Source organism: Sciurus carolinensis, unplaced genomic scaffold (assembly GCF_902686445.1).
Source record: "Sciurus carolinensis unplaced genomic scaffold, mSciCar1.2, whole genome shotgun sequence".
Taxonomy (NCBI): domain Eukaryota; kingdom Metazoa; phylum Chordata; class Mammalia; order Rodentia; family Sciuridae; genus Sciurus; species Sciurus carolinensis.
In genome coordinates this window covers 667,200-681,210 of record NW_025920124.1, presented here as the reverse complement: position 1 = coordinate 681,210, position 14,011 = coordinate 667,200, and the positions used below count along the sequence as shown (strand labels likewise).

The 14,011-nt window shown below is 39.6% G+C and overlaps 1 pseudogene; it reads right to left on the bottom strand.

Moving 5' to 3' along the window:
* Positions 1–7,993: 7,993 nt before the first annotated feature.
* LOC124973881 (selenide, water dikinase 2-like) lies at positions 7,994–9,344 on the bottom strand (annotated as a pseudogene).
* Positions 9,345–14,011: the final 4,667 nt, after the last annotated feature.

The window sequence follows — 14,011 nt, the reverse complement described above, 5'->3', positions numbered from 1 at the left end:
GTATTCCACACTAGGACAAAGGGAACTAAATTTTGCCACAATAAGCAGAGTAAGTATGATTCACAACAATTAGCCAAATATTCAAAACAGCTACTATAGAAGATTCGTAATGTTCCCAACACAAGAAAATGATAAATGTCTGAGGTGACAGATATGCCAATTGCCCTGATATTTTCATTACACATTGAATGCATGTATTAAAATGTCACACTGTACCCCAAAAATATGTACAAGTGCTCAGGGTCAATTAAAAATGAAAATATATTTTAAAATTCTCTCACTTTGGTCTCTTGGGATATAAAGCACTGACTAGCATAACTAAGAAAACATGAAAAAAGCTTAGTTGATAGGTTGCTTATAAATACAAGCATATTTCCACATCATTTTTCTACTGTGTAAAAATTATGTGTGGGGTTGAATAAAAATTAAAAGAGAACAAAAACAAATGAACATTATATAATGTGTCTGGAAATTAGAATTTTCTCATTATATTTAGAGATGCATTAATGTTTTTATAATGATGTTTGTGTGATAAACTAGCATGCAGATGGCTATCATTAATTGAGTTCCCATATTACACTAAGCATTGTTCATGACTTATCCTCTTTAATTCTTACAATATGCTATGAGGGAGATACTGTTAAGATCCGTATTTTAATTAAGTTTTATTTTCAAATGAATATATGTAGAAACATTGAAAAGAGAAAACATCATAACCATGTTTATCAAGAATGAAAGTAATACTCTGCCACTCCAATTCTTTTTAATATTTTAGGTATTTTTTCTTGTGACTCGCCCATAATTCAAAACCACATGTCAACATTAGTGATTTAAAATTTTCAGCTTTAGGTATGTATTTGTTAGAATTCAGGCATCATTTCAAAATGATTATTTGAAGAGATAGGTACAATTGATAACCCCTTTGCCAAACCCATGAAGAAGAGTACAGAGAAAGCACAAGCTACTAAAATCAGGAATGAAAAGGGAATCATCATACATATTCCACACATTTAAAAGTTATAATGAAACAAGGTGTGTAGTTACAAGGCAATGTACTTGAATATTTAGAGAAATAGGAAATATCTACTGGAAAACATAATTTATTAAAACAAAAGAAAAAAGGAATAGTAAATACCAATAGTACTTTATCTATTAAGAAATTGAAAGTTTAATTCAGACCCTCTCATAAAGAAAATTCAAGACCCAGGTGACTTTATTGGTGGATTCTATCAAGCATTTTTGGGATATAATATCGTGTTTCCCCATTTCTTGTTCTATTTTTGCCTTTTTATTTCATTTTATTTTCCTAATAAACATTTTCCATGTTCATCTATATCTCAGCATTTGTTTCCAGAGATCCAATCTGAAAAAAATAAATGCAGAAGAGTTTGCACAGTAGCTTTATTCATGGCAGCTAAATCCTAGAATCAAACCAAAGCTCTATCAGAAGGAGACTGAAGGAATAGTGCTCGACCATCCCTGGGATGCATTATTGATGCATGTGACAACCCAGATGAACCTCAAAATCCATATGCTGGTCCCAAGATGGAACATTGTAGCTGGGTTCAGGAGGAATTTCACCTGACGATGAAGCAGAGAAACCACCACAAAATCAAATCCAGTGCCTTGTAACAGTATATTCCCAGTTCTGAGTGCAGCACATGGGCGGGGACTGCTCATTGTCTGACTGAGGGCTCTAGGTCTGTTCCCTGGGGATGATGTGTTTGAGCTGCTCTTCAAATGCCTGCCATCCTTCAGTCAACTGCCCCCAGCAGCTTCATTTTCTCTCCTGGAGAAAGGAAGTACGTGAAATTTTGTTGCTGACCCCCTGCCACCTGCAGTGGCAAGTGCATGCCACAGGCCAGTCGAGGAGTCTACTCACTTTAGGGACAGGCAGAGGCCAGAGACTTTCCTAGATGACAGACTGCTCACTTAAAATCTAAATGGAAAATGCATAAAAATAAGGTTTTCAGCAGTATGGAGATTGCTCAGAAAACTTAGAATGGATCCACTATTTGACCCAGCTATCTCACTCCTCAGTTTACACCCAAAGGACTTAAAAATCAGCATACTACAGTGATGCAGCCACATCAATGTTCATAGCAGGTCAATTCACAATAGCTAGATTGTGGAACCAACCTAGATGCCCTTCAATTTATGAATGCTTAAGAAACTGTGGTATATATTCATGATGGAATATTACTCAGCAATAAAGAAGAATAAAATTATGACATTTGCTGGTAAGTGGATGAAGTTGGAAAATATCATGCTAAGTGAAATAGGCCACACCCAAAAAACCGAAGGTCAATTGTTTTCTCTGATTAGTGCATGACAATATATAACAAGGCGGCGTGGTGGGGGGAAGAGAAAAATGAAGGAACTTTGTATGGTATAGAGAAAAATGGAGTGGAAGGGGGTGGAGAACAGAAAGATAGTAAGTAGAAGGAAACAGTACTACCCAATGTATATGAATGATTACATGAATGGTGTGAATCTACATTGTGTATGACCATAGAAGTGAAAAGTTGTACCCAATTTGTGTACAATGAATCAAAATGCAGTCTGTAAAAATAAAAAAATATTTTAGTAAAAAAAGGCTTTGTGAAGATAATCTTACTGGAGTCCAGAAAGAGAATTTCTTAAATATAAACTGAAATGGAAAAGAAAAAAAGTAATGCCATTTTCTTCTGACCTGACCCTGCTGTATGCTTGCTTATAACGTTTTCAACAGAGACACAACTGTATCTGTGTGGACAGTATAGTAAGACCTTCCTGTAGGACAATGACCCTGGTGTATAACAAAATGACTCTGAAATGTATAATCAAAACAATTAACTCATGTAATCAAAATATCTGTCTCAACTGGGTCTTTCTGACTTACCTGCGCTCACTTGTCCTTGTGGGTTTTGTTGATTTTGCCTTTATAAACTCTGTACTTCCAAAATTCTGGTGCTGGGAGTTCCTTGAGGTGCTAGCCTGCGCCCAGGTGCCACTTGCCTGGCATGCTCACTGAAGGACCATTTTTCCCCTTTCAGTTTGTCTCAGTATGCGTGGTCATTTGGAATTCTCATGAACTCTGTAACATACACAAAAGAGAGATTGATAACACAAAATGCATTAAAATTAAGAATTTCTGGTATTAAAAGATCTTTCTAAAGATGAAAAATGTAAGCTTCACAAAGAGAGAACATTTTCCACCCATAAAACAAATGAAAAACTTTTCCCCACCATCTATCAAGGTCTTTTACCAAGCAATAAAAAAGGTAGACAGCACAATTAGAAAAATTAAAATGTTGACAGATATTTGATTAAAGATAAAGTTCAGATGGTCAATAAAATAACCATATGATAGAACACTGGATCTCATTATTACTCAGGGAATTGCAAATTAAAACCAGAAAAGTATCATTATATACTTATCTAAATGGCTAAAAGAAAAAAATAAATGGCAGTTTCAAGTGCAGGTGGGGAAAGTGTCACTCACTGAAAGAGGAATAGGATATGGGAACAATCTCTTATATAATGACTTTTATAATGATTTTCCCAGCCCAATTCTAAGTACACACCCTGGAGAATTGAGCATTTGTTTCCCAGAAAGCATGCTTGGGAAAACTCACTAAAGCTTGATTATCAATGATTTAAAACAGGAACATCCCAGATGTCCATCAGTTGATGAATGTGCACATACACTGTGTTCAAGAAATGGCACCCTAGATACAGCAGCAGAGACTAATAAAGTACAGTCCCATGCCACAGAGCATGTGAAATTTGCAAATGTAATATTGGATAGGTATAAAACAATGCATGTTTCTGAGTCTTTCATAAGTTTTTTTTTTTAAAGACAAAGGCCAATGACCTGCTCATTTAGAAGATGAGGGGGGCACCTCTGGAGGCAGTGGTCTTGGCTTTAGCTCCATCATGTTCAGACAACTCTGTGTTTATGTTTTAGACTTTTCTTCCCTGTAGGCATATTCTTTTTCTCAGTAAGTCAATTTTTGAAAAGTATGGTATTGGTGATTGTGTTAATTTTTGGGAGGCACTGCCACAGGTACCTGAGACTGGGTGGCCTGCAAAATGGAAATCTTTTTTCTCCCAGCTCTGGAGACTGAAGTCCAAATCAAGATGTCATCAGAGTGGGCTTTTTCTGAAGCCTGTCTCTGGACATGTTTCTCCCTGAGTCCTCACCAAGTCATCTCCATGTGCCATGTGTGCTGTCTTTATCTATGTCCCAATCTCATAAAGACATCTGTTATCACACCCTAAGGACTCCATTTTACCTTAATTACCCTTTGAAGGACTTATCTCCAAATGCAGTCCAATTCTGAGTTTCTGGGAAGTAGAACTTGAGCAAATGAGTTTGGGAACCCACAGTTCAGCCGGGAACAGTGCCTAAGTATTTCTCCTAGGAGAGTTCTCTCACCTGCTCTTCCAACACCATGCTCTGCTGAAGTGGACTCCTTGAGTAGCATCAGAGTGGCTCACAGTTACACATGTTTACTAGATGCCAGGCACTGCTCCACATGTGTCACCTACAATAGGTCCTGTAACACCACCAGCAAAGTAGGCACTTTGATTATTCCCATTCCACAGATGATGGCACTGATGCAGAGAGGTTTTCACTATTATGTTTTTTTTTAATGTAAACAAATGGGATACTTGTTGTTTCTCTGTTTGTACATGGCATAAAGGCATACCATTTGTGTAATCATAAATTTACATAGGGTAATGCTGTTTGATTCATTCTGTTATTTTTCCCTTCTTCCCCACCCCTCCCACCCCTCTTTTCCCACTATACAGTCCTTCCTTCCTCCATTCTTGCCCCCACTCCCTAACCCTAGCTTCGACATGTCAGCTTAGGACCAGACTTCCTCAACAGGACTCCCATAGCACAAGAAATAAAAGCAAGAATCAATAACTGGGATAGATTCAAACTAAAAAGATTTCTCTTGTTGTGCCCAAAAGCTCGAGACCCCACAAGGACCACCAGAGACCACGATCAATGCAAGCAGCAAAGAGTCATTTATTAGCAAGTTCGAACCTGGTCCTCTGCATCCTTAACCAGTGACGCTGAGAGGCCCTGAGCCCTCGTTAGCAGGGTTTTTATAATGAAAGGCAAGCAGTTTTACAGTGTTCTTTTAATTGGTTAACATTTGAACAGCTAAACATTAGTCCTCCTCTGGTTGGGTCCGGCCAATCTATTTGATTCTCATTGGGTCCTGCCAGAACTGAACGGTCCTAGTGGAAGAAGGGAGGAGGGAAGGGGTGAACTACGCAGGAGATGAGTCGGGGCTAAGCCCCGCTCCCCTCCTTGACGGATAAGGTCTCCAGGCAACCACACATTCCTCGGACAAATATCTCTTAACCTTGGTAAGCACAGGGACCCAGCAGTCCTGTTTGTCCTTGAGACAGTTAGCAGCACAGATACCACCCTGCTTTCAACACTCTCAGCAAAGGAAACTATCAGCAATGCGAAGAAAGAGCCTACAGAGTGGGAGAAAATCTTTGCCAATCATACTTCAGATAGAGCACTAATCTCCAGAATCTATAAAGAACTCAAAAAAACTCTACACCAAGAATGCAAATAATCCAATCGACAAATGGGCTAAGGAAATGAATAGACATTTCACAGAAGAAGATGTACAAGCAATCAACAAACATATGGAAAAATGTTCAACATCTCTAGTAATAAGAGAAATGCAAATCAAAACCACCCTAAGATTCCATCTCACCCCAATTAGAATGGCGATTATCAAGAATACAAGCAACAACAGGTGTTGGCGAGGATGTGGGGAGAAAGGTACACTCAGACATTGCTGGTGGGGCTGCAAATTAGTGCAGCCATTTGGAAAGCAGTGTGGAGACTCCTTAGAAAACTTGGAATGGAACCACCATTTGACCCAGCTATCCCACTCCTTGGCCTATACCCAAAGGACTTAAAATCAGCATACTACAGAGATACAGCCACATCAATGTTTATAGCTCAGTTCACAATAGCCAGATTGTGGAACCAACCTAGATGTCCTTCAATTGATGAATGGATAAAGAAACTGTGGTATATATATACAATGGAATGTTACTCAGCCATAAAGAATGATCAAATTATGGCATTTGCAGGCAAATGGATAAAATTGGAGAATATCATGCTAAGTGAGATGAGCCAATCTCAAAAAACCAAAGGATGAATGATATTGCTAATAAGTGAATGACGACACATAATGGGGGGGTGGGAGGGCATAGTACTATTATGTTTGATAAGACGAATGCAAATGGTCAGCCTCCAAGATCTTTTCCCAACCCCTCTGCTCTCTACTCAGTGTCCAGGTATGGATCCAGGTGGAGGAAGGCCTTCCAAAGGAAATTGTGTGTGTGTGTGTGTGTGTGTGTGTGTGTATGTGTATGTGTGTGTGCATGTACATGTGGTGGGGATGGAGACAAAGAGAGACAGAGGAGAGTGACTAAGAGAAATTCAGTATAGAAGCAGGAGGGATTGGAAAGTTCTGGAAGCTTTGTCATGCTTTGTAGGGTATTTTGCTATACTGCAGTTTATTTGCTAAAATATTCCCATGGAAAGTCTTCACAGGGTGTCTGTAACCTCACACGTTGCTTTTGAAACTTTTCTCACAGGTTTGTTGTCTCTTAGGAAGTTTCCCCCAGAGGGCGGGAGAAACCTGCATAAAATGGAAAGCATTGCTCATCATTTCAGGCAATCTGTGTCTCCAGGGTCACATAGTGTTGGGGATTTGTTTTACTTCTTTGGGACCTAGTCAAATAATTCCCAAATATACCTAATACTTTTAACAGTCTATGAAGTTTAAAACTTACTAAAACTTGGAACCTTATTAGCTTTCCCAAAATCACATTTAAATGACAACTCTCCCCATTTACCAGAATTCAAAGGAGGGACTTACCAATACTCAGAACTTGAACCACTGAGGCTTCATCAAAAGCAGACACAGGAATATATAGGCACTAAAGGAGCTGTAATTATATTCCTCCTGGAGCAAAACTGTGTCTTCTATTTAAATTAAGTACAAAAATAAATAAATACATGAACAAATGCAGTTTGGGTTAGATTTTATTGAAGTACCATTTGACAATGCACCTCATTAGTTTGTGATTGGCAGCCTGGGGACTGTGTAATATGATGGCCCTAGTGAAATGTTTTTAATATTTATGTGACCCGTTGGCAAACATTCTCTAACATTATTAGATATTCTTTTTTATTTGTTGTTTTGTTTTTGTTTTCCAACAAAGTCACTCTTATTTATTTAACTATAAGAAATTACTCTTTATTAATTAAATCACCAGGAATTTTTAGCACAAAATTTAACATTTTAATGACCACCACATCCTGGGCTCTAGGACTTGCTCTGCCTTTCCCAATTCTTAGTGGGTTTTAGCGGGAAAAACATCATTAACAGAGACCAAGTCAGATGGTTGCAGGTCCTCCTTTCCCAGTTATTGGACAAGCTGCTCAATTATTGTCCAGAGAAGGAAAGAGCCAGTTCCTCATAAAAATCAAATAAAGAATTTTACATTGTATTATAAGATCTCTCTTAACAACTTAGATTTATCAACAATTTTGGTCCAAACTCATTGCTGCTGCTGCTGCTTCTTTTCTTCTTCTTTATATTTTAATTTTGCAATTTACTTTCTGAGTATGTAATTTTAGTAGTCTCATTCCCTGTGCAGAAATGAATTAAACCAGTGCAAAGAAAAAACCCTCAAACTGGAACAGACTCATCTTGCTTTGGAAAGGTTCTTCCTGCTCCTCCTACACCCAAGAGATAAATACATGTCCTCCCAAAGTCCAAAGTGTTACTTTTGGCCTTGGAATGTACATAAAGGCAGTTACTGATGGGCTGATTCAAATCACCGAGAAAGGGCGGCTGGAACCACTATGCAGGTAACCTTCTTTAGAAGTTTCTTAAAATCGACTCCTGAGAATCATCCATAAAAGTTCTAAGTTCCCAAAAACTTCTGCAATTCCATTTCAGGAGTTAGGCTCAGAGGAGGTGTTGGAATTATCAGGAACAAGAGCACCAGCAGTGACCCCACGAGGTAGAACCTCAATAACTCCAGGCTTGTCAATGATATGGGCCGTTTGGTTTCCCTTTTCCACAATGCCGACGATCCATGCTTGGTAACCCTCTCCATACTTGGAAGATTTGATTTCAGAGCAAAATTGAGCTGCTTGTTCTCTTGGCAGGCAAATTAGTAATCCCCCAGAGATTTCAGCTAAGGTTCCTTGAAGTAGTCCAAACCATGGACTGTCCTTGCTGATGGCAGTCATCTTGTCAATGATTAGCAGATTATGAATGACAAAGGACACCTCATTTCTTTGCTGTTTTGTGAGGTTCTGAGAGTGTCCTAAAATGCCAAAGCTTGTGATATCGGTGGCTGCATGGGCATTAAAAGTATGCATTAATCCAGCAGCAGTTCTATTTAGGGTAGACATATTGAACATTGCTTCCTGATATGCCAGTTCTATCTCTTCTCTGGAGATCACCATTGTTATCTTATTCCACCTTTCAGGATTATCCAGCCATTGGTGGGCATTAGCAGTCACTTGAGTGCCTAATGGTTTGGTTAACATGAGCACATTCCCTACAACTGCATTGTCAGGCATTATGAATTCATTTGGCTGACACACCACCGTGGTAACTCCACCGATGATAATCCAAGGGTTGTCCACTGTTTGTTCACCTGTCACTGCTGTGCCTCCCTCCTCAGCAGCACTCCGAAAACCTTTGATCATGAGTGGTGTTACCTTTTCTAGTTCCTCCTCATTCACACTCTGGCTGACACTGAGTAACATTAACATGTTGTCACATTCAGTAATGCCCATGGTGTAGAGGTCACTCAGCACATTAGCACAAGCTATATGTCCCATCATGTAGGCATCTTCCACCAAGGGGTAAAAGAAGTCTGTGGTCTGCACCAGTGATAGGCCTCTGTGCCTCAGGGGGTTGACGCAGGATCCATTCCAATGATCAAGAATGGAAAGGTTGGGCTGGGGCCTGCCCCAGGGGTCAGGCAAGCTTCCTGGGCTGCCTCTTCCTGGCCTCTGATCAGGCCTCAGCTGGGTTGGGGCCACAGGTCAGGTACCATCAGTCCAGCCAGGAGTTTGAGCAGCGTCTCCTGGGGGACCTTGCAGCTTCAGCCCTTCATGCCGGAGAAGGAGGTCAGCCGCCAGCTCGGGCTGAGGCCCAACATCTAGGGATCAAAGGGCCGGTAGCTTGAAAAGCCCCTGCCGAGAGACAAGCCCGCCGGCCCGAGGAGCTTTCCGCGGCCACAGATGCCTCCATGGCCTCTCCGCAGGCGCCCGCAGCGGCCTCCGCCATCGCGCTGGACTGGCAGAGAGAGAAGGGAGGATTGGGAAAAAGAGGAGATGGTTCTTTTATTTTCTATTCAGGTTAATTTGAAGTAACAGTCAGACATTACTGGAAGAGCTTCTCCCGGCAGGTTTCACGCCGCAAACTCACTGGCCACGCCACCTTCCCGGCCTCCCTTTTAGATATTCTTTAACATTATTAGATATTCTGATTCTCTAACATTATTAGATATTCTTAGAGTGTCTGATATCCATTGTCACTTTTTGAACTCAATTACTTTTTTTATTTTTTCTTCTTTGTATGAAGAAGAAAGTGGCATGAAACTGGTTAAATTTCTTTTTCTACTCTCCTTCCCTATCTTTCATAGATAATATTTATTTAATTTTATGCATTTCTTTGTATATTTTTCTATTGAATTAGAGTTCAAGACTTTCTTCAGATGTGGACTTCTCAGTATTTATTTCACGAAACTATATAAATTCTCTAATCATCAGATTCATTCTTCTCTTTAGTTCATGGAATTTTTCTTCTATTATTTTTTGAATATTGTTTCTGCTTCATTGGTTCTGGTGTGTTTATCAGGAATACAAAGGAGAACCGTATCAGAAGCCAGGATTTGTGGTGATGCTTGCTAAGCAGGGGAGAGCTGTCCTGGCAAAACAGTCTTTAGAAACCAAAGAAAAGTTGGGATTTTTACAGGTTTGGTGGGGGGGGGGGTGCGTTAAGAATTAGAGAAGTCTAAGAAGAGGAAGTATCCCAGAATTGATCAGTGTGTCAGCTGTGGAAGTGAGCTGTTAGAGAGTGGCTATTGCTGATGGGCTGACTCAGAACCACAAAATTCCCACTGAATGGCTGACTTTCAAAAGTGCATCTATGGAACAGAGGTGGCTCAAGTTATTCATTTACACACGAACTCTTCACTGACACCTCCAGGTTGTCTAGTCCCCTTTTTATTTATTAGTTTTACTTTGGGTGACACTGGAGAGGATACTCAGGGCCCACATGCTCTGGACAGGTGCTGTACCACTGATCAATACTCCCACCCAGTGTCTCACTTTACTATGGTGCTGCCCCATGAGCTCCCTCTGACTGGCAGTGCTGACTGTGAGGGGACCACATGGATGCTCTGCCTCCCCATGTGCTTACTCATCTGCAGATGCAGCACTGCAATCCCTCAGCATGGTTCCTTCTCCCTGCCTGGGAAGCCCTTGACTGGATTCCAGCTCATAGCAAACAGGGCTTGTATAACCTCACAATTTATTAGACTACTGTGGTCCAGTAAAGTCTGATTCTCCTAGTGGGTGCCATGCTGAGCATGTTGGAGAGCTGAAACAAGGAATATCTAGGGGCGGGCTTTTAGACCCTACTCAGAGGCACTCTGAAGAGTTGCCTTGCTGCAGGAATCCTTCAAAGTTTTCAGATGACACTGCATGGAACACTAATTGTCCCCTTATTAGATGGCTTGCCAGATGGGAGGGTGCTCATAATAGTTGCAGAAAGATACAGTGACAAGAGTAAAATCAGGTCTCACTGGACTCTGACCTCACTTGTGTGTACTCATTACAAAACTCCATTTGGAGATTTTTAATCTTTGAGAATATTTGCTACAATTGATCATTTTATAGTTTCTACTAAAGACTGGCATGTGTTTTCTCGTCTGTATTATACCTTTTTTGATACAGAACTATTGTAGATGAAGTTCTTGCAAAAAATACTTTTTAAATTAACCTGAATATTTGATTGAAAATTAAATTATAATTGAAATGTGAAATTTAATTAAAATGTAAACTTTTTGCAGTGTTAGGCAATTAAATGTCCAAAACCTGTTTTTGAAAAAAATAGAATTAAATTAGTAATATTTGTGATTATGAGTTTTAATTTAACAAAAATGTAATTTCCTTTATTATGAAGTCTACATTTTCACTATGTGTTTAGAGGCACCAAGGGAAGAACTCACAGAAAACAAGAAACATTTTAACATAGTCTAGAATCTGAATGAGGATTTGCCATTGGCTGATTGGCAATGGGTAAATTAGTGAATTAAAGTTATTTGTAGCTTGAACCCTTGTAGGTTTTTATTAATTAGTGATAGTAATAAGTAGGGGTGAGTTCCTTCTGAGAGATATATCAATATATACAACTTGTTCATCCCAATTCCTAGTGTTTCTTCTTTTCCTTCCCTCCTTTTCAATCCCTTTTCTTTATGCCCTAGGACTTTCTTTCCTTTATTCTTTGTATTTTTTTTAGCTTGGTGCATTTTATACATAAAAGTGGAAATCACTGGGATATGTTCACACATGCACAAGACATAACTTGGTGCATTTCATTCTGTGGTTTCTCCCCTTTCCCATCCTTTCTCCCTCGACCTCCATCCCATTCCTCTCCTCCACTGTTCTCTTTTCTATTTTTATGAGATACTCTTTTTGCAAGAAATTCCTAATTTCTCTCTAGCTTCCATGTAAGAGAGAAACATTCGACCCTTGCTGTTATGATTCTGGCTTATTTCACATAGCATGCTCTCCAGTTCCATCCATTTATAAGTAAATGACATAATTTAATTCTTATTAATGACTAAATAGAAGTCTGAATTATACATTTTTTGATTCAGAACTGTCATAGGTTAAGTTCTTACAAAGAATTACAATTTTTTAATTAATAAGAGCCCAGCAAGAATCAACCAGTGGGACACCTTCATATTAAAATCTTCTGCACAGCAAAGCAAACAATTAAGAGCATGAAAAGAAAGCCTACGGAATGGAAGGAAACCTTTGTCAGAAAAGAATTCAATGAACTTAACACCCCAAAACAAAAAAACAACAAAAGTAAAAAAAGAAACAAAAATCCCAATCAATAGCCAAATGATAAAGACAGATATTTCTCAAAAGAAGACAGAGATATACAAATGGTCAACAAGTATGTGCAATAATGTTCAGAATCCATCCTTGGCAATTGGGGAAATGCAAATCAAAAGTGACTGAGGTTTCATCTCAATCCAGTTAGAATGGCTATCTTCAAGAATACAAATGACAACAATCACTGATGAGGATGTGGTAAAGGTACACTTGGGCATTGTGGGTGCACCCACAAACTAATGTAACTTGAATCTTGAATCTTGCAAGGAACCTAGGCCTCATGTCACTGCTAGATAGAAACACCAGAAGGATATCAGAAATGGTGGAGGTGGGAGGGAATCTCAGATCTAGTCCTCAATCTGTGCCTTGCACCACATGCCCTGGCTAAACTGAAAACCTGCTCTGCTTTCACCCACACATCCCCATCTATGCCAGGAATAGGCTCTGGATGGACACAGGCCAATTTGCCTCAATTTCCAGGCTTGGAATTTCCAGGAGCTCTCTGGCATGGTTCCTGAGCATATTTTCTGTCTACTCCTGATGTCGTCCTGATTGGGAATGGTATGGCATTTACAGTGGGACATGGAGCCTAAAATTGGGGTGATCCAGGCCTGAGGCCCAGGACTTGCAGGGTTAAACCTTGGAAAGTGCAGGCTGGTTCCAGAGTGGGGTGGTTACTCTACTGAAATACCTTGCAGTGTGTTCTCCAAGGACATTCCTTCCTTCCCTTCCTCCTTTTCCTTACTCTCTCCCTCCCTCCTTTCTTCCTTCTCCATTCTCTTTTGCTCCCTCCTCTCTTTCCCCCTTCTTCCTTCTTTCTTTTCTTTTCTCTTTTCTTTTTTTATCTTCTTCCCTCCGTTCCTTCTTTCCCTTCTCGCCTCCTACCTCTCTCCCTTCTTTCCATTCTCCCTTCTTTGTTCCTTCTCTTCTTCTTTCTGTCCTTTTTTTTCCACTTCAGTGCTACATTTTCAGGATGATTTAAGGACAGTTTAATAATTATTTTAACCCTTCAGCTGAAAAAAAAAAAAAAGACCTGATGTAATAGCTCTGTGCCTTCCATTTCTCCAGTTAGCTTCTGTTATTTTAGTTGTTAGCCTCTGGTGAGTGATAAGAAGGTTCCAATTCCTGGGCAATAATTAGCAGCCTAGGTCCTTCAGGAACTAATGGTCATGAACCTGAAGGGAGTATCAGGATCACAGCAATACTAGTGAATTGTTTTCCATAATGATTTTTCTCCTGTTCAAACCAGAAACTATACTGATGTAACATTTAATGATGGAGAAGACTAAGCTACAATATTTTAAAACTGACAAGTTTATAAAGAAAAAATAATTTGTACATTATTGGTGGGATGTGAATTGATATGGCCATCATGGAAAATTAGATGAAGAGTCCTGAAAAAATTAAAAAGAGAACTATCATTTGATGCAATAATTCCACTTCTGGCTATTTATCCAAAAGAATTAAAATCAGGATCTTTGAAAGATACCTGCACTCCCATATTCATGGCAGAATTATCCATGATAGCTTAAAGCAGAAAGACCTAACTGTTCATCGGGTCCATCAGTGAATGAAAGGATCAATATAGAATGGCATAGACACCCAGTGGAGGAGTACTCAGCCATGAATGATGGAAATGCAGACATTGGGGAAATGTGGATGAATGTGGAGGACATCATGTTAAGTGATGAAAAGCCAGGCTCAGAACACAATGCTGCCTGGTTTCACTTACATATGGATGTAAAGTCCTCACATAGTAGTGTGATATGGGGAGATAAAATGAGCAGATGTTGGTATAGTACAGAGATTCCATGAATTAGTTCT